The following is a 24,919-nucleotide window of genomic DNA, read 5'->3' on the forward strand; positions in this document are numbered from 1 at the left end:
GAGGTATAACAGGAGTAGGTACAGACTCCTCCTTGGACAGAGGCGAAAATTGTCGAGAGAGGGCATCAGCCCTAACATTCTTACTACCAGGCAGGTAGGAGACCACATAATTAAACCGAGACAAAAATAGTGCCCATCTGGCCTGTCGGGGCAACATGTTTTGCTTCAGATAGATAAGTTAAATTCTTGTGGTCAGTAAGAATGAGCACTGACACGCTAGTACCCTCGAGAAGATGCCTCCATTCCTTGAGTGCCAAAATTATGGCCAGTAATTCCCTGTCGCCAATTCCATAATTGTACTCCGCTGGAGACAATTTCTTAGAGAAGAAACCACACTGATGCAAGGAACCATCAGGCGTAGGACGTTGAGACAAGAGGGCACCTACTCCAGTCTCAGACACATCGACCTCAAGAAAGAAAGGCAGGACAGGGTTAGGATGAGCCAGAACTGGAGCGGCAGCAAAGGCAGTCTTAAGACTATCAAAGGTCTTAATGGCAGTAGGTGACCAATGGAGTGGATCATTATCTTTATGGGTCATGTCTGTGATAGGTTTGACCAAGGAAGAAAAGTTTTTAAGAAACTTTCTATAGTAATTGGCAAACCCCAAAAAACGTTGAATAGACCGAAGACCAACTGGGCGAGGCCACTGCAGGACTGCAGATAACTTGTCAGGATCCATGGAGAACCCTGCAACAGAGATAACATAACCTGGGAAGGTTACTTGAGTCTGATGAAACTCACATTTCTCGAGTTTACAAAACAGGCCGTTCTCACGTAGTCTCTGAAGAACCTGTGAAACATCAGAACGATGAGCCTTAAGTGTGGGTGAGTGTATGAGGATGTCGTCTAAGTACACCACAGCACACTGTTGCAACATATCTCGTAGGACATCATTAATAAATTCTTGAAAAACAGCAGGAGCATTGCATAGGCCAAAGGGCATTACAAGATACTCATAATGCCCGCTCCTGGTGTTAAATGCTGTTTTCCATTCGTGACCCTCCTTAATCCTAACGAGATTGTACGCTCCTCTCAAATCAAGTTGTAATGACCCAAATAACACTTATGATTGAATGAACAAAAGTTATAGTAAAGTCTCCTTATTTCTTGAATTTCTGTAAATAAAGTTTGAACATTTAGCATTGCTGATAGATATATATATATATATATATATATACAGGGAGTGCAGAATTATTAGGCAAGTTGTATTTTTGAGGATTAATTTTATTATTGAACAATAACCATGTTCTCAATGAACCCAAAAACTCATTAATATCAAAGCTGAATATTTTTGGAAGTAGTTTTTAGTTTGTTTTTAGTTTTAGCTATTTTAGGGGGATATCTGTGTGTGCAGGTGACTATTACTGTGCATAATTATTAGGCAACTTAACAAAAAACAAATATATACTCATTTCAATTATTTATTTTTACCAGTGAAACCAATATAACATCTCAACATTCACAAATATACATTTCTGACATTCAAAACAAAAACAAATCAGTGACCAATATAGCCACCTTTCTTTGCAAGGACACTCAAAAGCCTGCCATCCATGGATTCTGTCAGTGTTTTGATCTGTTCACCACAACATTGCGTGCAGCAGCAACCACAGCCTCCCAGACACTGTTCAGAGAGGTGTACTGTTTTCCCTCCTTGTAAATCTCACATTTGATGATGGACCACAGGTTCTCAATGGGGTTCAGATCAGGTGAACAAGGAGGCCATGTCATTAGATTTTCTTCTTTTATACCCTTTCTTGCCAGCCACGCTGTGGAGTACTTGGACGCGTGAGATGGAGCATTGTCCTGCATGAAAATCATGTTTTTCTTGAAGGATGCAGACTTCTTCCTGTACCACTGCTTGAAGAAGGTGTCTTCCAGAAACTGGCAGTAGGACTGGGAGTTGAGCTTGACTCCATCCTCAACCCGAAAAGGCCCCACAAGCTCATCTTTGATGATACCAGCCCAAACCAGTACTCCACCTCCACCTTGCTGGCGTCTGAGTCGGACTGGAGCTCTCTGCCCTTTTACCAATCCAGCCACGGGCCCATCCATCTGGCCCATCAAGACTCACTCTCATTTCATCAGTCCATAAAACCTTAGAAAAATCAGTCTTGAGATATTTCTTGGCCCAGTCTTGACGTTTCAGCTTGTGTGTCTTGTTCAGTGGTGGTCGTCTTTCAGCCTTTCTTACCTTGGCCATGTCTCTGAGTATTGCACACCTTGTGCTTTTGGGCACTCCAGTGATGTTGCAGCTCTGAAATATGGCCAAACTGGTGGCAAGTGGCATCTTGGCAGCTGCACGCTTGACTTTTCTCAGTTCATGGGCAGTTATTTTGCGCCTTGGTTTTTCCACACGCTTCTTGCGACCCTGTTGACATTTTGAATGAAACGCTTGATTGTTCGATGATCACACTTCAGAAGCTTTGCAATTTTAAGAGTGCTGCATCCCTCTGCAAGATATCTCACTATTTTTGACTTTTCTGAGCCTGTCAAGTACTTCTTATGACCCATTTTGCCAAAGGAAAGGAAGTTGCCTAATAATTATGCACACCTGATATAGGGTGTTGATGTCATTAGACCACACCCCTTCTCATTACAGAGATGCACATCACCTAATATGCTTAATTGGTAGCAGGCTTTCGAGCCTACACAGCTTGGAGTAAGACAACATGCATAAAGAGGATGATGTGGTCAAAATACTCATTTGCCTAATAATTCTGCACTCCCTGTATATGTGTGTGTGTGTTCCTTACGTGTTACCCCTTATATTATGACTTAACATAAGGGGATGTGAGTAAGGGTTTAATATTGATACAAAGCTAATATATTGCCATTCCTTTAAGCAACAAAGTAAACTTTAGTACTCAGTACAAGTATGACAAGATATATATAAACTAGTTAACATAGATTTATATGACATTGGTGATTCGTGTGTTAATTGCACAGTAAATGTATATACAAGTAAGACTCTGCAGATTATAGCAAAAATATATCACAATGCAGTCTCAGCACAAACGCTGTACTCACGAGGAGAATGGAGGATGCAGTCTGAGATCGGTTGAGACCGGAAGCAGCTGAAGGTGACGTCACCCGGTGTTCTGTGAGGCTGTCAGGTCTGGAGATAGAGCATAGTAGCAGAGGTAACTGCACAGGAAGCAGGGAGAGTGTTGTCAGAAAACACTGAGCAACCAGGTAGGCAGATACTGCAGGAGATATCCAGCTGAAGTTAATCCCTTAGTAGAAGGGGGAAGGAAACAGCTGAGTTCAGTAGCAGTGTAAGACAGGCTGATACAAGGGTGTGACCAGAATACCAAGCAATGTATTCTGGGAGCACCTAGACTTTATAGGATTATGGGATAAATGTCTTAAAGGCACAGTACACATTACACAAGTTTAGTAAAGACCGTAGCTCGTCAAAGAGTTCCGTAATGAGCGGAATAGGGTAAGCATTCTTAATGGTAAGACGATTAAGACCCCTATAATCGATACATGGTCTTAACTCGCCACCCTTTTTCTTCACAAAGAAGAAGCCAGCCCCTGCAGGAGAACAGGATATGCGGATGATTCCCCGCAACAGAGCATCGGCAACATACTCCTCCATAGCACAATTCTCTGCAACAGACAGAGGGTACACCCGGCCCCGAGGAAGAATGGCTCCGGGTTGCATGTCTATGGCACAATCGTAAGACCTGTGAGGAGGCAACATACCGGCACGCACCTTGTCAAACACGTCTAGGAACTCTCGGTACTCCTCTGGCAATTGAGATACCGAAGAAGTGCACAAGACTTTAACTGGTTTCCGAAGACAAGTGGAAATACATTGCGGGGACCACGACAAAATTTCGGACCTGCGCCAGTCGAGACTGGGATTGTGCTTTTGGAGCCAGGGATAACCCAGAACAACCGGAAAATGCGGATTGTTTATCACCTGGAACTGTAGGGTTTCAAAATGGAGAGCCCCAACAGCCATGGACAACGGAGCAGTTTCGTGAGTAACGAGTGCAGGCTGAAGGGGCCTGCCATCAATGGCCTCAATAGCAAGCGGAACGGATCGAGGCAAAACAGGAATGGAGTGCTTTGATACAAAAGCACTGTCAATGAAATAGCCCACAGCACCGGAGTCAACAAGAGCCTGAGTGACTATGGAGAAGTCCACCCAGGAAAGGACAACCGTGACAAAAGGTTTCTCCTTAAGCGGTTCCGAGGATGAGGATAAACCACCCAAGGTCTGCCCCGACAGGACCTTGGGTAGGACAAGACTTCAAAAGGTGGCCCTGTAACCCACAATAGAGGCAGAGCCCCTCCCTCCTCCTAAAGGCCCTCTCCACCGCGGAGAGACGCGTGAATCCCAACTGCATTGGCTCAGCAGTACCTGGTGACCAGGAGGCATGGGAGGAGAGGGAGGCATGGGTGGGAACGAACACGTAGGAGACAACGGAACAGGAGGCTTCCGCAAGCGCTCCTTGAAAGAGGGCCTCTCTCTGAGTCTGATGTCAATTAGGATCAAAAAAGACACCAATGCCTCGAGATCCTCTGGTAAATCTCTGGCAGCAACTTTGTCTTTAATCGCATCAGAGAGCCCATGAAAGAAGGCGGCAACAAGGGCTTCATTGTTCCAACCTACCTCTGCGGCAAGCATACGGAACTCAATAGCAAACTGAGCAACAGATCTTGTACGTTGCTGAATGGACATGAGTCGTTTAGCAGCAGAGGAGGAGCGAGCCAGAACATCAAATACCCTTTGAAAGGAGGCCACAAATTCAGGGTTATTTGAAATCACAGGTTTATTAGTCTCCCACAAGGGATTAGCCCAGGCAAGAGATGTGTCAGAGAGTAACGAGATGAGAAATCCCTCTTACCTCTTAGCTCTGTCAGAGGGAAACGCCTGAGGTAACATCTCAAAGTAAATGCCCACCTGGTTCAAAAACCCTCTGCACTGAATAGGATCGCCTCCATATCGCTGAGGTAGAGGTGCAGAACCAGACATGCTCCTGGTAGGCATAGGTGCAGCAGCGGAAACAGGAGCAGCCATAACTTGCGGGACACTTTGGTCCAAATGTGCAGTGTGAGTCAGCAGGGTTTGCAGGGCTAGTGCAAATTGATCCAAGCAGTGATCCTGTTCATCCATCCTGGAAATTATGGCAGGTAAAGGTGGATTATTAGCACCATCAGGATTCATGGCCTTTGCGTAACGTCAGGGTGCCAGGAATCAGACTGAGACGAGAAGTGCAAAAATAATCACACCTTTATTCATAGCAAAAAATAATAAGTCCACAAGTGAAATAACAAGCCAGGAGTCAAAACCATAGTTGGTAGTCAGACGAGCCGAGTCAGGAGCCAAAGCGAATAGTCAGACGAGCCGGAATCAGGAACAAGGAAAACAGCAGAGTCAGGAACAAGCCAGGGATCAGGAACAAGCCAGGGATAAGGAACCAGGAAGGACGTCAGGCAGCCAGGTAATACACAGGAACTCTCACTAACAGGTCTGAGACAACGCAAAGGCAAAGCATACTGAACAGAGGCCCTTTAAATAATAAGTGATGACATCACAATTCTGAGACTGCATCCTGTCTCACATGGATGATGCACACCAGTCTGGCCATAAAAGGAAGTGTAGGAAATGAGCAGCATCCCCCACAATGCACCATAGTCAGGAAGAGAGGTGAGTAAAATGGCTGCCAGCAGCACGTGGCAAACAACAGGGAAAAATCCCTGACAGTGTGTGTGTGTGTGTTAATGTGTGTGTGTGTGTGTGTGTGTGTGTGTGTGAATGTGTGTGTATGAGTGTGTTAATGTGTGTTAATGTGTGTGTGTGAGAGAATGTGTGTGTGTTAATGTGTGTGTGTATGTGTGAATGTGTCTGTGAATGTGTGTGTGTGAATGTATGTGTTTGTGTGTGTGAATGTGTGTGTGAATGTGTGTATGTGTGTGAATGTATGTGTGTGTGTTTTAATGTATGTGTGTTTTAATGTGTGTGTGTTTTAATGTATGTGTGTTTTAATGTGTGTGTGTGTGTTAATGTGTGTGTTAATGTGTGTGTGTGTGTGTGTGTGAGTGTGTGTGTGTGTGTGTGAGAATGTGTGTGAATGTGTGTGTGTGTGTGTGTGTGTGTGAGAATGTGTGTGAATGTGTGTGTGTGTGTGTGTGTGTGTGAATGTGTGTGTATGTGTGTTTTAATGTATGTGTGTTTTAAAGTGTGTGTGTTTTAATGTATGTGTGTTTTAGTGTGTGTGTGTGTTAATGTGTGTGTGTTAATATGTGTCTTAATATTTGTGTGTGTGTGTGTGTGCACTGTGTGTGTATGTTAATGTGTGTGTGTTAATGTGTGTGTGTGTGTGTGTTAATGTGTGTGTGTGTGTGTGTGTGTGAATGTGTGTGTATGTTTTAATGTGTGTGTGTGTGTGTGTTTTAATGTGTGTGTGTGTGTGTGTGTGTGTGTGTGTGTTTTAATGTGTCTTAATGTGTGTGTGTGTGTTAATATGTGTGTGTGTGTGTGTTAATATGTGTCTTAATGTGTGTGTGTCTTAATGTGTGTGTGTGTGTGTGTGTGAATGTGTGTGTATGTTTGTGTGTGTGTATGTGTTAATGTGTGTGTGTGTGTTAATGTGTGTGTGTGTTAATGTGTGTGTGAATGTGTGTGCATGTGTGAATATGTGTGTGTGTGTGTGTGTGTGTGTGAATGTGTGTGTGTGAATGTGTGTGTATGTGTGAATGTGTGTGTGTATGTGTGTGTGTTTTAATGTATGTGTGTTTAAATGTATGTGTGTTTAAATGTATGTGTGTTTTAATGTATGTGTGTTTTAATGTGTGTGTTTAATGTGTGTGTATGTGTGGTAATGTGTGTGTGTGTGTTTTAATGTGTGTGTTAATGTGTGTGTCTGTTTTAATGTGTGTGTGAATGTGTGTATGTGTGTGTGTTACTGTGTGTGTTAATGTGTGTGTTTTAATGTGTGTGTGTGTGAATATGTGTGTGTGTGTGTGTTAATGTGTGTGTGTTAATGTATGTGTGCGTGTTAGTGTGTGTGTGTTAATGTGTGTATCTGTATTAGTGTGTGTATGCATCTGTATTAGTGTGTGTGTGTATATATGTATATATATATATATATATATATATATATATATATATATAGAAAGAGAGAGAGAGAGAGAGATAATATACATCAGCAGTATAAGCATGGAGCAGCAGCCCTTCCAAAATAAGCATATAGACCCCAGAAGTACAGTAGAGCAGGTTCCCAGGCAGAGTGACACTGTGGGAACGTACAGCAGATATCAGCGAGGCTGTACATGAACCTGTCCTCATGCACACAGAGTAAAGGCAAAAAACGCAACACTGGCTCCTCAGACACTGCAGAAAATTTTTCACTAAAAGAAATCTCATTGCAGAAAATGAAAAAAAGTTCTGCCTCTGTGGTTAAGATATTTCCAAAGAAAGTAGGGATGTACTCATCCAGCCATAGGTACATTCTCCTTATTGCAGATTCCAGATATCCAACGGGAGAGAGACGAGTGTAAGGATCTTCTTATATTTTTTCCCCTTTTCTCTTTTCCTTTTTCCTACCTCTTTAATCTTTATTATTTTCCCCTTTACCCTATCAGTGTCATATCCATATCACAGAAACTAGAATAAACTGCCCAATACGTATCTTTAACCTTAGAACTAAATGTTTGTTAGTTTGGATTTATTTAAAATATGATCATGTACATTTGGTTATCTTTAATAGTGGAATACTCTGGTACTCATCTCGAAATGTGTATAATTCTTAAGATTATGTATGTCCACTACATTAGTAATTCAGTAACTGAGACAGTGAAACTGAAGAATATGTCAATGGTATGTCACCTGTTGTATCTTCTTAAAATGTTAATAAAAAAGATTTAAATCCAAAAAAGTACCTGACCATATTGGGGTAATAGTTTAAAGGTTATCGTAATTTTAGCCAATTCCAGATCTGAACCAATACTGCGCCCTGTAACATATGTCCAGCATATTGTTGGAAGCAGAACTGGAAGTAGAACTGATCCCTTTTTCTGGAGAGCCAAGCAAGCACCTTACAGAGGTTAGGAGTGAAGCCTCCAGCTCTGCAGCTCAGGTATCACACGTTCCTTAAAGGGACATGAAACCCACATTTTTTCTTTCATGACTTAGAAAGAGAATGCATTTTTTTTTTTATTTATTTTATTTATAACCAACAACGAATACAGGATCCATGATAACAGAAAAAAAAAACATTAAATATTTCAGTTGTCAGACATGTTATGTTCGCACCAAAGAAAGACAAAGAGGAAAAAAAAAAAAAAAACAATATCAGGCAAACATATAATGCATATTACAAGTCATATACACAGTAAATTGTACTGAGTTATCTACCAATTAGCTCATTACTCATTGTTGGGGTTTTTAATTATTTAATTAAGGGGGGGAAGAAGAAGAAAAGAAAAAAAAAAAAGGAAGTAGAGGGAAAAGGGAGGGGGGGGAAAGGGAGAGGGGGAAAAAAGAAAAATAAATAAAAATAAAAAAAGATCCCGATTCTCTCTAGCCCTCACCGCCTACCAAATACCCAGCAGAACCATCTCCGAGTTCTTAAATGGAGAGATCAAATAATCAATTTCTCTCTCAGGAAAAATCTTAATGAATGGTGCCCATTTATCGAAGAATTTCCTAATTCATTATCTATATTCGTGTTTTTTTGTTCTAAGACACATTGGCCTAGATTTGGAGTTTGGCGGTAAAAGGGCTGTTAACGCTCCGCAGGCTTTTTTCTGGCCGCACCATAAAATTAACTCTGGTATCGAGAGTTCAAACAAATGCTGCGTTAGGCTCCAAAAAAGGAGCGTAGAGCATTTTTACCGCAAATGCAACTCTCGATACCAGAGTTGCTTACGGACGCGGCCAGCCTCAAAAACGTGCTCGTGCACGATTCCCCCATAGGAAACAATGGGACTGTTTGAGCTGAAAAAAAACCTAACACCTGCAAAAAAGCAGCGTTCAGCTCCTAACGCAGCCCCATTGTTTCCTATGGGGAAACACTTCCTACGTCTGCACCTAACACTCTAACATGTACCCCGAGTCTAAACGCCCCTAACCTTACACTTATTAACCCCTAATCTGCCGCCCCCGCTATCGCTGACCCCTGCATATTATTATTAACCCCTAATCTGCCGCTCCGTAAACCGCCGCCACCTACGTTATCCCTATGTACCCCTAATCTGCTGCCCTAACATCGCCGACCCCTATATTATATTTATTAACCCCTAATCTGCCCCCCTCAACGTCGCCGACACCTGCCTACACTTATTAACCCCTAATCTGCCGATCGGACCTGAGCGCTACTATAATAAAGTTATTAACCCCTAATCCGCCTCACTAACCCTATCATAAATAGTATTAACCCCTAATCTGCCCTCCCTAACATCGCCGACACCTAACTTCAATTATTAACCCCTAATCTGACGACCGGAGCTCACCGCTACTATAATAAATGGATTAACCCCTAAAGCTAAGTCTAACCCTAACACTAACACCCCCCTAACTTAAATATAATTTACATCTAACGAAATAAATTAACTCTTATTAAATAAATTATTCCTATTTAAAGATAAATACTTACCTGTAAAATAAATCCTAATATAGCTACAATATAAATTATAATTATATTATAGCTATTTTAGGATTAATATTTATTTTACAGGCAACTTGGTATTTATTTTAACTAGGTACAATAGCTATTAAATAGTTACCTAGTTAAAATAATAACAAATTTACCTGTAAAATAAATCCTAACCTAAGATATAATTAAACCTAACACTACCCTATCAATAAAATAATTAAATAAACTACCTACAATTACCTACAATTAACCTAACACTACACTATCAATAAATTAATTAAACACAATTCCTACAAATAAATACAATTACATAAACTAGCTAAAGTACAAAAAATAAAAAAGAACTAAGTTATAAAAAATAAAAAAATATTTACAAACATAAGAAAAATATTACAACAATTTTAAACTAATTACACCTACTCTAAGCCCCCTAATAAAATAACAAAGCCCCCCAAAATAAAAAATTCCCTACCCTATTCTAAATTAAAAAAGTTACAAGCTCTTTTACCTTACCAGCCCTGAACAGGGCCCTTTGCGGGGCATGCCCCAAGAATTTCAGCTCTTTTGCCTGTAAAAGAATAAATACAATACCCCCCCCCAACATTACAACCCACCACCCACATACCCCTAATCTAACCCAAACCCCCCTTAAATAAACCTAACACTAAGCCCCTGAAGATCTTCCTACCTTGTCTTCACCATACCAGGTTCACCGATCCGTCCTGGCTCCAACATCTTCATCCAACCCAAGCGGGGGTTGGCGATCCATCATCCGGTGCTGAAGAGGTCCAGAAGAGGCTCCAAAGTCTTCCTCCTATCCGGCAAGAAGAGGACATCCGGACCGGCAAACATCTTCTCCAAGCGGCATCTTCGATCTTCTTCCATCCGGTGCGGAGCGGGTCCATCTTGAAGCAGGCGACGCGGATCCATCCTCTTCTTCCGTTGTCTCCCGACTAATGACGGTTCCTTTAAGGGACGTCATCCAAGATGGCGTCCCTCGAATTCCGATTGGCTGATAGGATTCTATCAGCCAATCGGAATTAAGGTAGGAATTTTCTGATTGGCTGATTGGCTGTTCCGATCAGCCAATAGAATGCGAGCTCAATCTGATTGGCTGATTGGATCAGCCAATCGGATTGAACTTGATTCTGATTGGCTGATTCCATCAGCCAATCAGAAAATTCCTACCTTAATTCCGATTGGCTGATAGAATCCTATCAGCCAATCGGAATTCGAGGGACGCCATCTTGGATGACGTCCCTTAAAGGAACCGTCATTAGTCGGGAGACAACGGAAGAAGAGGATGGATCCGCGTCGCCTGCTTCAAGATGGACCCGCTCCGCACCGGATGGAAGAAGATCGAAGATGCCGCTTGGAGAAGATGTTTGCCGGTCCAGATGTCCTCTTCTTGCCGGATAGGAGGAAGACTTTGGAGCCTCTTCTGGACCTCTTCAGCACCGGATGATGGATCGCCAACCCCCGCTTGGGTTGGATGAAGATGTTGGAGCCAGGACGGATCGGTGAACCTGGTATGGTGAAGACAAGGTAGGAAGATCTTCAGGGGCTTAGTGTTAGGTTTATTTAAGGGGGGTTTGGGTTAGATTAGGGGTATGTGGGTGGTGGGTTGTAATGTTGGGGGGGGGGGTATTGTATTTATTCTTTTACAGGCAAAAGAGCTGAAATTCTTGGGGCATGCCCCGCAAAGGGCCCTGTTCAGGGCTGGTAAGGTAAAAGAGCTTGTAACTTTTTTAATTTAGAATAGGGTAGGGAATTTTTTATTTTGGGGGGCTTTGTTATTTTATTAGGGGGCTTAGAGTAGGTGTAATTAGTTTAAAATTGTTGTAATATTTTTCTTATGTTTGTAAATATTTTTTTATTTTTTGTAACTTAGTTCTTTTTTATTTTTTGTACTTTAGCTAGTTTATGTAATTGTATTTATTTGTAGGAATTGTGTTTAATTAATTTATTGATAGTGTAGTGTTAGGTTAATTGTAGGTAATTGTAGGTAGTTTATTTAATTATTTTATTGATAGGGTAGTGTTAGGTTTAATTATATCTTAGGTTAGGATTTATTTTACAGGTAAATTTGTTATTATTTTAACTAGGTAACTATTTAATAGCTATTGTACCTAGTTAAAATAAATACCAAGTTGCCTGTAAAATAAATATTAATCCTAAAATAGCTATAATATAATTATAATTTATATTGTAGCTATATTAGGATTTATTTTACAGGTAAGTATTTATCTTTAAATAGGAATAATTTATTTAATAAGAGTTAATTTATTTCGTTAGATGTAAATTATATTTAAGTTAGGGGGGTGTTAGTGTTAGGGTTAGACTTAGCTTTAGGGGTTAATCCATTTATTATAGTAGCGGTGAGCTCCGGTCGTCAGATTAGGGGTTAATAATTGAAGGTAGGTGTCGGCGATGTTAGGGAGGGCAGATTAGGGGTTAATACTATTTATTATAGGGTTAGTGAGGCGGGTTAGGGGTTAATAACTTTATTATAGTAGCGCTCAGGTCCGCTCGGCAGATTAGGGGTTAATAAGTGTAGGCAGGTGTCGGCGACGTTGAGGGGGGCAGATTAGGGGTTAATAAATATAATATAGGGGTCGGCGGTGTTAGGGGCAGCAGATTAGGGGTACATAGGGATAACGTAGGTGGCGGCGCTTTGCGGTCGGAAGATTAGGGGTTAATTATTTTAAGTAGCTGGCGGCGACATTGTGGGGGGCAGGTTAGGGGTTAATAAATGTAATACAGGGGTCGGCGGGGTTAGGGGCAGCAGATTAGGGGTACATAAGTATAACGTAGGTGGCGGTCGGCAGATTAGGGGTTAAAAATTTTAATCGAGTGGCGGCGATGTGGGGGGAGCTCGGTTTAGGGGTACATAGGTAGTTTATGGGTGTTAGTGTACTTTAGGGTACAGTAGTTAAGAGCTTTATGAACCGGCGTTAGCCAGAAAGCTCTTAACTCCTGCTATTTTCAGGCGGCTGGAATTTTGTCGTTAGAGCTCTAACGCTCACTTCAGAAACGACTCTAAATACCGGCGTTAGAAAGATCCCATTGAAAAGATAGGATACGCAAATGGCGTAGGGGGATCTGCGGTATGGAAAAGTCGCGGCTGAAAAGTGAGCGTTAGACCCTTTAATCACTGACTCCAAATACCAGCGGGCGGCCAAAACCAGCGTTAGGAGCCTCTAACGCTGGTTTTGACGGCTACCGCCGAACTCCAAATCTAGGCCATTGTTTCTTTAAGTGATTCCTAATTTCGGAGATGGTTGGTATTGATCTGGATTTCCATTTTTTGCATATCAGATATCTAGTAGCCAAAATAGACAAGTTTACTAGTTTCTCATTAGGCTGGCACCTATCTTCAGATTTTAGACATAGTATAACCTGGAACAGTGTCAGCGCTAATGGTTCAATTTTTAGTTTATTCTTAAGCCAGTATTCTAGTTTACTCCATAGGTTTCTCAGCCTAGGGCAGTGCCAAAACATGTGAATTAGGTCTGCAGCTAAGTGGGAGCATTTGGGGCATTTATTAAATTCCTGATTTCAGACTCTAAGGCCCCTTTCCGGGGTGAAGTATGCCCTATGCAAAAGTTTTAGGTGAGCATCGCGCCAGTTAGAAGAAAGAGTCGTTTTTATTATTTTATTAACTGATAATTGGATTGTTTTCGGTTCAATGTTACTATGTGGAATTAAGGTATTCCAAATCAAAGCCAGATTCTCCAGAGTAGAAGTGCCTCTACTAAGGCCCAACAGATAATAACAGGGAGCAATGGACATAGAGCTATTTTTAGTTATTACTAGCCAATTTTCCAATTTGCCCAAAGTCCAGCTCCATCCAATCTTATGGGCAAGATCTACGACATAATGCCTTACCTGTAGATACGTAAAAAAGTCTTTGTTAGACAAATTGAATTCACTCCTCAGCTCTTCAAAGGACTTGACACACTTTCTATCCTGGTCAACTAAGTAAATAACCCTGTCCAATCCCTTATTGTGCCATCTATTAAAAACCGAAGAGTCTAGGCCTGGCTGAAAATTCGGGTTTCTGATCAATGGAAGATATTTTGATGATATACAGCTTATTGAAAAAGCTTTGGTTAACTTAAACCATGCTTTGAGAGGATTCAAGATAAATTTAAGTTCTTTTATGCTTATTGGAAGAGCTCTAGGATCCAAGTGCGCCAAAGCCACTGGTGAGTGCGGTTCACATATATTTAGTTCAAGTTCATTATTTAAGACATAGTTCTTGGAAGAGATCCAATCTGTTACTATGCAAGCTAAAAAACATAAATTATAAGATCTTAAATTTGGTAAGGCTAGGCCTCCCAGCTCTCTTGGAACTACCAATTTAGAAAGGGCTATCTTGGATCTTTTCCCCTGCCAAATAAATTGTCTAATTGATGAGTTCATTGACCTTACATCTTTTTCGAAAAGGATTACTGGGACATTCTGTAGGATGTAAAGCAGCTTTGGGAGGAGTACCATTTTGAATAGAGCTGACCGTCCAGATATTGAGAGTGGTAAATTTTGCCAGGCCTTAAGCCTTTCTTTTAAATGCGTAAGCATTGGGGTTATATTTACTTTATATAGATCCCTTAAATTAATTGGGATGTTAATGCCTAAGTATTTCATTGATTCCATTACCACTCTAAAAGGTAAATCTAGGTTACTACTAGTGTTTTTTTTAAGCCAAACTAACTCAGATTTTGTAGCATTTACCTTATACCCTGAGAATGCACCAAAATGATCAGTGATTCTCAGAAGCCTTGGAATATTCTGAGCCGTGTTGGAGAGGTAAACAAGTAAATCGTCTGCATATAGACCGATTTTCATTTCATGATTACGGATTTTTATACCCTCCAAGGAGCTCCTGATCATGATTGCCAAAGGTTCTATGGCTACATCAAAAAGGAGCGGGGACAGAGGACAGCCCTGGCGAGTGCCCCTATCCAATGCGATTGGAGAGGAAATGTCATTGTTGATAATCAGGCGTGTAAAAGATTGGTTATATAAGTTCTCGACAAACTTAGGGAGATTGCCCTCAATCCCAAACTTTGATAGGGAGAAAATTATATGCTTATGGATTACTAAGTCAAAGGCCTTTTCTGCGTCAATTGACAAAATGGCCAGGTCCGGGAAGTCCTCCCTCCCTGCTCCCTGTGGAGAGAGTCCCTGGATATATTCCATAGTAACAAGTAGTTCTCTAATTTTTGCTGAGGAGTTACGATTGTTAAGAAAGCCGGCTTGGTCCGGGTGGATCACTTTGGATAGAATAGTCTGAAGCCTAGTTGCTAAAATTGAAGAAAGGATTTTGTAGTCTGAATTTAACAGTGCAATTGGTCTATAAGACTCTTTGCGTGTAGGGTCCTTCCCCTCTTTTAAAATCAATGTGGTGAATGAAGACGCGAAAGAAGGTGTGATCTGTTTATTATTTATAAAGATATCATTGTACAAATTGCCCAGATAAGGGACTATCTCTGATGATAGAATTTTATAAAACTCATTGGGTAATCCATCCGGGCCAGCCGCTTTGTTGAGAGAGAGTTTGCTGATTGTTTTTTCAATTTCTTCCCTTGTGATGGGAGAGTTAAGTCTGTCAATTGCTTCAGATGTGGCCGTAGGAAATATAATTTTACTCCAAAATTCAGTCGCTTTTTCTGTGTCAAACTCCTTGCCAGTGTAAAGTTCTTGAAAATATTGATGAAATATATTTGAGATTTCTTCAGGCTTAGATAAATGTTTCCCATTATGCTGAATTTTGTCTATGGTAGGTTTTTTGTTCTCGTTCTTAATTAACTTAGCTAACATCTTACCTGACTTATTACCAAATCTATGCAATTTAGCTTGTAGTCTAAGCTCATTGTGAGTTTCCTGGGTTAGATAAAAAGTATCTCTTGCAGCTTTGGCACAAATATATCTTGCCCAATTTAAGGGAAGTATTTCAAGTAAATAAAGATTATAAGAGTTAATCACTGAGTTACAAACTTCCTTCTCTCTTGCCTTCCTTCTCTTGTTCTGTATAGCAGAATATGCAGTAATTTCCCCTCTGAGGACTGCTTTAGCAGTTTCCCAGAAGATATCTGTACGATCTATATAGCTATTATTGAATTGAGCATATTCCTTAAATTTATTCCTAAGCCACTTCTTGAATTTCAGATCAGTGAAAGAATAATAAGGAAAAAAGAATCGCAAAGTCTTTAATTTCGGTTGAGCAAAGTTAAGCTCAAGGGAAATAGGCCCATGATCTGACAAAAAAATTGGCATTATCCTTGTTTTTACCTTAGCAGAGCTTAGGCGATCATCGATTAAAAACAGATGAATCCTAGATAGAGTTTTATGGGCCTTAGATAGACATGTGAAATCCTGAGTATCAGGATTCTGAGATCTCCAGATATCTCGTAAAGCTAGGATCTGTTTAATTTTATTAATCATTTTAAAATCAAGGCTATCTTTCTTTTGTTTCAGGAGCTTAGTGTCTCTTCTGAGTCTATCTATAGGACATTGAGGAGCCATATTGAAATCGCCCCCCAAGATTAGGTGGCCTTCACTGCTAATAAGGAGCTTGGCCTGTAATAAATCCCAAAAGTCAGGGTCAGTTTTATTTGGACCATAGACATTACAAATTGTATATTTCACCTGACCTACTTTCAGTTTGACCACAACGTACCTCCCCCCAGGGTCGACCTCAGAATGTAAAATCTCCATTTGGACTCTTTTGCCTATAAGTATCGCAACCCCCCTTTTCTTTCCAAAGCTTGGAGCCGCTAAAACCTCCTTTACCCAGGATGATTTTAGTTTTAATGATTCCTCTAAATTTAAATGAGTTTCCTGTATAAGTCCAATATCAGCCTGGGCTTTCCGTAAGTGTGTCAAAATTGTCTTCCGTTTAATGGGGGACGATATTCCCCCTACATTCCAGGATACCAATTTAAAATTATCTAGTTTTTGCGTCATATCTCTCTAAAACGTATAGTGAGATAAGGAAGGTTAGGAGAGCAGGGGGGGGGGGGAGAGAGAACCGGGCGGGAGAAGAAACAAGAAAACAAACAAGCACAAAAAAAAAAGGGGGGGGGGGAGAAAAGAAAAAGAGGGGATTCCTTATCCCCAGCCCTAAAGCTACCTTCGTCATACACCTGTCTTTAGAGATGTTTAAGAAAGGTAAACTGGAATTGTAGCTTATATTTATGTGTCTAAGGTCTTAAAAAGATTTTCTGCAGTTTGGCCATCTTCAATTATGTGTGTTGTTCCTTTTACTACCACTTTAAGTTTAGCAGGATAAATCAAGGCCGCTCTATACCCTTGTTGAATGAATTTAGAACAAATCGGGGCCAGCCTTTTTCTCTTTAAGGCTGTATCTGCCGAAAAATCCTGAAAGATCAAGATCCTGTTATCCTCTATAGTAATTGGTTGATTTTTACGAAAATACTGCAGTAGTAGATTTTTTTTTTTTTGTTCAAATAATTTTTATTGAAAATTGGTACAATGACATATTTTAAATAGTACATTAGCATAACAACAATATAGCAGCATAGTGTATTGTGTGATATTTGCATTTTAGCACTATCAAAGACCCAATTTTCTTAGAATTTTTCAAAATTATTAGTAACCGTAGTGGTTGGAAAACAGTCGCCAAGAGAGGCAAAGTTAAGAAAAGGGTAGTAAGATTAGGGAAGGTGGGGAGGGGTAGATATAATTGCTGGTAAAGCTGTTATGACTATTTATTCCTAAGAGGTTTATTAGAAATTTCAAGAGTTTTGATCCCAGATAAATTGAATGTTTAATATTGTGTCTGTTTTACCCTGGTAACAATAATGCATTTTCTCTAGAGTTAGGACATGTGATACTTCAGATCTCCATTGTGTAACAGTAGGTTTATCCTGTGTTTTCCATAGCCTAGGTATTAATCTTTTTGCACAGGTTATCATTAAGAGTAGAAGTTTTTTACGATAGTGACATGTAAGATTTGGAATATGATTAAGAAGAACTATTTGTGGTGTTAGTGTGATGTCTGTACTTAGGGTTTTGTTAATGTGTCTTTCTATCATGAGCCAGTAATCTCCCAGTTTTGGGCACGTCCACCAAATGTGTGTTAAGGTTCCTATGTCACCACATCTTCTCCAGCAACTGGATGAAGCTGTGGGGTAGATGATTCGTAGTCGTTGAGGGGTTAAATACCACCTGGCTAATATTTTATAGTTTAGTTCTGACAAAATTAGTGAGGAGGAGGAGGAATGGGTATGACGAAACCCCCGTTTCCAGGATTCAGGTTCTATCTCAGTGTATAGTTCGTCAGACCATCTTACTAGGTATGTCAGGCGTTTGTCAGGGAAGGAGCCTCTGAGGAGTTTATATGTCTGCGAGAGGTGAGCTTTCACATTTTTCGGGTTGGTGCACAACTGCTCAAATTTAGTCATTGGTCTTAGGATTTCTACTCTGTGGGGGCTATGATCAATTGCATGTTTAATTTGTAAGTATGCATACCAGTTGTGGAATGGAGGTCCTAGTTCTTCATTAAGTGAAAGTCTGTCCTTAATACCTTTATGAGTAGTTATTAGATATATTGGTAGGTTTAACAGGAGTCTGTTATCATTGACATGTGTGTGTAAGCTATGTTTCAAAAATATATGATACTGCAGGATAGGAGTTAGGGGGGATATTGGCGTTGATAGAGTATTTGAATGTGAGATTATCTCATCCCATATTGTTAGTGTGGTTTTGATATATTCATTGTGTTGTATCATGTGGGGCCTAGAGTCTTTAGGAATCCAGGGCATATCTCTCATGTGATTAGTTCGTAATAGATAGCTTTCTAATTGTATCCATATTTTTGAGGGTACAGAGTGGTTCCATGCCACAATTCTAGTTAGATGTGTCGCTTTATAGTAGTTCGTTAGGTTAGGGACATTTAGGCCTCCATCTCCTTTACTGAGGTATAGTGTGTGTTGGGCTATTCTTGGTCGTTTATATGACCAGATAAAGGAGTTTATCATCTTTTGTTGAGCTTGGAGGTAAGATTTAGGTATAGTCATAGGGAGGGTTTGGAATAGATACAGATATTTTGGAATTATCATCATTTTCACCATGTTTATTCGACCTAACCATGATAGATGTCCCTGCTTATGCCATGAGTCTAATGAGCTCTTGATGCTATTGTGGAGGGCAGTGTAGTTATCTGAGAATAGTTTGTGTGTGTCTTTGGGGATCACCAATCCTAGATATTTAAGTCTATCTGTCAATGTGAAATTTGTTAGTTGTGATATGGACTGTATTTCTTCAGCTGTTATGTTGATTGGTATTAGTCCTGATTTCTCCATATTAATGGAGAAGTTAGATATTGTTTTGTAACGTTCTAGTGTTTCTATAAGAGCTGGTAGGGATTCATTTGGTGACTGTAGTGTGAGGATCACATCGTCGGCAAATAGGAGGCATTTCTGGGTAATGTTACCAAACTTTAAACCCTGAATGTGTGGGTTTTTCCTAATTTGTATCGCCAGGATTTCTACCGTAAGGGCGAATAGTAGTGGAGAAAGCGGGCATCCTTGGCGGGTGCCATTGGAAATAGGGAAAGGTTGTGAAATGGTGTTGTTTATTTTGACTTTGGCATTTGGATTGTGATATAGGGCCTGTACTCTAGTGATAAACTTTTCTGAAAAGCCGAATTTTGACAGGACGGACCACATAAATTACCAGTCCACCCTGTCAAAAGCTTTCTCAGCATCGGTGGAGAGTAAAATTAGTGGTGTACTGTTATGGGCTGCTTGGTGAATTGAGTGGAGCAATCTTATGGTATTGTCTTTTGCTTCTCGTCCTCTAATAAAGCCCACTTGATCAGGGTGTATTATATCCGGTAAAATCGTACTGAGACGGTTAACTAAGATTTTCGCGTAGATTTTTATATCAATGTTTATGAGTGAAATCGGCCTGTAATTTCCTACTATATCTTTGGATTTGTCTGGTTTTGGGACGACTGTAATCATAGCCTCCAAGAGTGAGCTAGGAAGGGTAGTCCCACGGTCTATATCTGTGTAGAGTGAGAGAAGGTGAGGGCTAATTTGTTGTTGCAAAAGTTGATAGAACTTTGCGGTAAGGCCATCTGGGCCCGGTGATTTGCCGTTAGGTAGGGATTGTATTACTGAAACGATATCACGATGGGTAATAGGGGAGTCCAGTAATTGTTTATTTTCGTCAGTAATGATCGGAGTATCTACATTGGTTAGGAATGTCATTACAGCCTCTTTTTTGTCTACTGTTGAAGTATCTTGTATATTGTATAGATTCGTGTAGTAGGATACAAATGCTTTTGTGATTTCTTCATTTGTATGAGTGCTTCTTCCTGTGTGATCTCTAATTGTTCTAATAAAGTTGGTGAGTCTACGCTTTTTGAGGGATCTGGCTAGTAATCGACCTGCCTTATTACTTTCTATAAAAAACTTGGACTTAGTAGTCATCGCTGTCATATGGGCTTTCTGTATAAGGAAATTATTAAGGTTTTCTCTTGCCTTGCAGTAGTAGATTTTTATCATTATAATTAAGCAATCTTGCAATTACAGGTCTAGGTCTACTACTCTTGTTACTGTCCGAGCGAGGAGCCCCTATTCTGTGGGCTCTTTCAACTATAATCGGGGGGTATGTGGGTGGAACTTTTAAAGCTTTAATGAGTGTGTCAGAAATGAAAGTATCAAGATTTTCAAATTGTTTGCTTTCAGGAAGTCCAATTATTCTTAAATTGTTCCGTCTGGAACGATTTTCAAGTTCCTCCAATCTATCCATCATTTTTTGTAAATTTTTGGTTGAAGTCTCAATTTTAGCACTATGTGAAATTACTTGATCTTCCAGATCCGAGACCCTCTGCTCTGCCTCCTGGAGCCTATTCGAGAATTGCCTTACCTCTTGAGTTAAGGAGGAGATATCTTGTTTAATTTCAGATTTAAGTGTCTCAAATTTCGGAGTAAGTGCCTCTGCGATGTTAGTTACTAACATCTGCATGTTGAGAATATCAGGTATTGCTGCGGGATTAATAGGATTAATTTGATGGTCAGTAACTGAGTCCTGTGTATTCTTGAGTTTCCTGTCCCTATGCCTCCCTGCCATATTTGGGGAGGGTGTTTTAAGAGAGTTAGAGAGAAATTTGTCCATGTACCACGTGATTGGGGGTGAAGGTGAGGAAGGAATTGTTTAATATAGCGTTCCTAATAATTTAGTGCACTAGGGAAATTAAAAAAAAAAAAAAAACAAGGCGGGGAAGGGGGGAAAGTGATTGTGAATGTGATGTGTGATATTGAAGTTATTAATTAAGGGAGAGTGAGATTGTGCCAGTGCAAAAGGGGTGAAGGATTTGTGTAATAGGACACCAAGGCCCAAAAAAGTGTAAGGGGCTCAAGCCTGATGATTATGTGAATTATAGAAAGTGATACAGGTATATTAACCGTGAGTGATAATTATGTGAATTTTGATCGAACACCTTTTCCCTTTCTTTTTTTTTTCTTTTCCCTTCTTCCCCTCTTTTAACCAGCAATTGCTCTTTTAGTACAGTTTCTAGTTGAATAGTTTTGCGCTATTCCTATCTCTCCACCTACAATTAGTTGGCAGCAGTTCTGAATATATTTGTTACAACACTTGATAAGGTTCCTCTTTATCTCATCAAGCCCTAGTGTGGGCTTCTTACCCTAAATGTGTCTTGCTAAAATAAACCCTTTGTGTTATCGAAGGCTATCGAGCAGTCTTAGTTTTATAAAAAAGAAAATAATTACTGTTTCCAGGGAGGAAGCAACCAAAAATTTAAAAATACCATTTTTCAATCCCAAATTATTGAGTATTTCTGACCAGAGAGGATTTAGTAAGGAGCTATATCTTTAGTTCTTTTTTTTCCTCCTCCCCTTTAAAGGAAAAAAAAAAAAAAAAAACACTTAGGTCCTCATACAGAAAACAACTTAGTATGGTATAAACAAAGTTTCTAAAGGACCCAAGATGGAAAATAAGGAGGTAAATTCTCCCTCAGGATTAAGACAGTGGATATTGCAATTGTAAAAACAAGTTATACTAGAGTTCCTATAGTCTGTAGCACAACACCGTCTTAGATAATTGAAACCAAGTGGATTTTAATCTACTAAACAAGTTGGGATTTTAATATATAGATTATTAGTCCTAAGAGGAAAGAAAAAGAGGCTATGCCTTATTAATTTAACCCCTGCCTCAGTAATACAGTTTTACACACCTTTCATAGGAAATAAGGGGCCTATTAAAGGAGCACTCAGTTAAATTCTCCTGTAGAAAACAATAAAATAAGCTAGAGACACTTCTTAACGAGTCCCTGAGTGTTACATTAAATGCTTTGTGTCTCATTAGGTATAACCATTTTGTAATCATTCATGTGTTAATAATTGTAACAGATTTAAGTCGGCCTTAATGGCCTCTTTAAGAGAAACAAAAATTCCCAATTACAGAACTTTTGAGGCAATCACTTCTACCTGTTATTTATGTAAAAAGTATACAATTAGGTCCTCGTGCAGACAACAGTTTAGTATGGTATAAACAATATTTTTAAAGGGCCTAAGATGAAAAATAAAAAATTAAATTCACCCCTCAAAATTCAGACAGTGAATATTGCAGTTATAAACAAAGTTTTACTGAAGTGCATATAGTCTGAGGCAAAACGCTATCTTAGAAAAATTGAAACCAAGTGGATTCTATCCTACTAACCAAGTTGGAATTCTAGTATACACTGTATTAGTTCTAGAAAAAAAAAGAGCGAAAAAGAAGCTATGTCCTGTTAATTTAACCACTAATTCAGTATTACAGTTTTTACAACCCTTTTATGGGAAATAGGGGGCCTATTGAGGGAACACTCAAATAGATTCTCCTATGAAAAACAGTGAAGTAAGCTAGGGACGCTTCTTCATAAGTCCCTGAGTATTACATTAAACCCTTTGTATCTCATTAGACATAACCACTTTGTAACCATTCATGTCTATTAGATGTATCAGTTTTAAGTCGGCCTTAGTGGCTTTTATAAGGGAAGCAAGGGTTTCAAAATACAGAACTTTTGAGGCAATCACTTCTACCTGTTATTTATACAAAAAAGTCTCCAGAGTTAGCTTTTGAGAGAACGATAGCTTATCTTACATTGAACATATCCTGGAGCAAACAAAGAAAAGAAAAAGAAACAAAATCACAGCACTTATTACAGGCTTTTTCTAATATGAACCAAACTATGGCAAAAATAGATAGGATAGAGCCCTTCTAATCTCCGCTAAATAATCCCTTGTTAGGTTAATATTTTAGTTCCAAGTAATGCAACAGTTTCTGTTTTTTCATTCTTATTTTTCCCTCTGTTCCTTTTTTTTTCCGACCCCCTCCTTTCTATAGTAAGTTCTAGGGAGCAATTATAATCCTTCGGCTCAGTTCTGAAGTTTTTCCCAAACAAAGTTCTCTTTCTTTTTTTTCCCCTTTTCTCCCTGTATTAATGCTTTATAGGCCCTACTGTAAGGGAGTATGTGACTCCGGCAGTGATCTAAGTTTGAAGAGTTCCTCCCTGTGCACCCTCCCGAGAATGGTTCTCGCACTCACCTCCTCCTTCCCCACTCATCCGCTACTAATCTTCCTATTGATGCTTCTGCGGGGAGTCTTGCTTGATTTTGCTGGAATGGTAGGAGAATCCCCCTCGCTACATATCTTCGGCGTTCACAGTGCAGTCGCTGACCTCCCTCCTCTCACGCAACTAAGGTAGGAGAGGGGGGGGGAGGGATCCAGGGGGGGGTCCGTCAAACGAGCCGGCGGTCCAGGTCGCAATCCTCTGCTGCACCTTTGTGCACAATCTCTCTTACCCCCTCTCACGCAGCATCGGTGGGAGAGGGGGAGGGGAGCACCAAAAGCTGAAGTGAGTCCTTCGCAAAGTCCGGCGTTGAAGCAGTCTGCTCCTGTCCGCAAGTTGCAGATCTGTAGCGAGGATTCTCAGCTGTCGCAGAAGGAGGGAAGAGAGAGACCGGTGAGGGGAGACCAAAAGTCCCAAGGGTGAGAAGAATAGTGCAGCTTTCCGAGAAACTCAGGGGGTGCCAGGTATCTTGCAGGTGTAAGCCGGGTCCGTTTGTTTCTTTTCCTGTTGTTTTAGAATGTTTAAAAAAGAAGACGGCAAGCACTATATTAGACCTTCATACAGTAATTAAGTGCACAGAGCCGTACAAATGTCCCTTCATGGCGATCTGAATACTGGGTATGTTAAGCAGCTTATTTGCCTTCACAACGGGATGTAGTGCCGTTGAATAGGTTCCTTGAGTGTTAGTCTTGACTGTCCAAATGCAGACTCCGAGACTTGGGAGAGGCGCGAGAATCATCGCCAGCAGCTGTGGGACTGGAGACCAGAGCTCAGCTTCACCTGCTTGCTCCTCCTCCACCGGAACCAGGGCCAAGAGAATGCATTTTTAAACATCTTTCTAACTTACTTCTATTATCTAATTTGTTTTATTCTCTTTATATTCTTTGCTGAAAAGCATATCTAGATATGCTCAGTAGCTGCTGATTGGTTGCTGCACATATAAGCCTCATGTGATTGGCTCACCCATGTGCATTGCTTTTCCTTCAAATAAGGATATCTAAAAAATTAAGCAAAATAAATAATAGAAGTAAATTGTAATGTTGTTTAAATTTGTATGTTCTATCTGAATCACGAAAGAAAGATTTTGAGTTTAGTGGCCCTTTAAGTGGAGGGAGAAGACTTAGACTCTAAAACATAACCACGGAAGTTGGCCTCAACTTCCTGATGAGAGACCAAAGGTGAACTACTGATTTTCGCTTCCACATTAGGATACAAGACAAAATAAGTTAGCTGTTGCAATGCCAGGGGCTATATTGCAAGGTGTGGCTCATTACGGCATCTTAGAATAGCTTCCACTTGTTCATATTCGATCATAGCACTATCAAGTGAGGATGGGCTGACCGAAGGAGGCAACAGTATGTCAATGCCCTATTCTTTCATGATAAAGCTCAAAGACCTTCTAGGCTTGTCTGTTTGAGGTACTAAGGACTGTATCTCATCTAATCGACCAGCAGATAGGGACGTAGCATCCGTCCCAGAGCTAATGGATTGTCTGACTTAATTTGCTATAAAGCCACACTTTACTGACTTAATAAGGGCGTTGAACTGGTTATCCATCTTATGTTCAAAGCCTGCTAGTAAGATACGCAGGATCTCATGATACTTCTTCATCTTGTAACAGCAATGAAGTAGGTCTGTTCTACCTGGTGAACCCGGGGGGGGGGGGGGGGGGGGTTAGGGTCGATATCACAAGGTCAC

Source organism: Bombina bombina, chromosome 1, assembly GCF_027579735.1.
Source record: "Bombina bombina isolate aBomBom1 chromosome 1, aBomBom1.pri, whole genome shotgun sequence".
NCBI classification, from domain to species: Eukaryota; Metazoa; Chordata; class Amphibia; order Anura; family Bombinatoridae; genus Bombina; species Bombina bombina.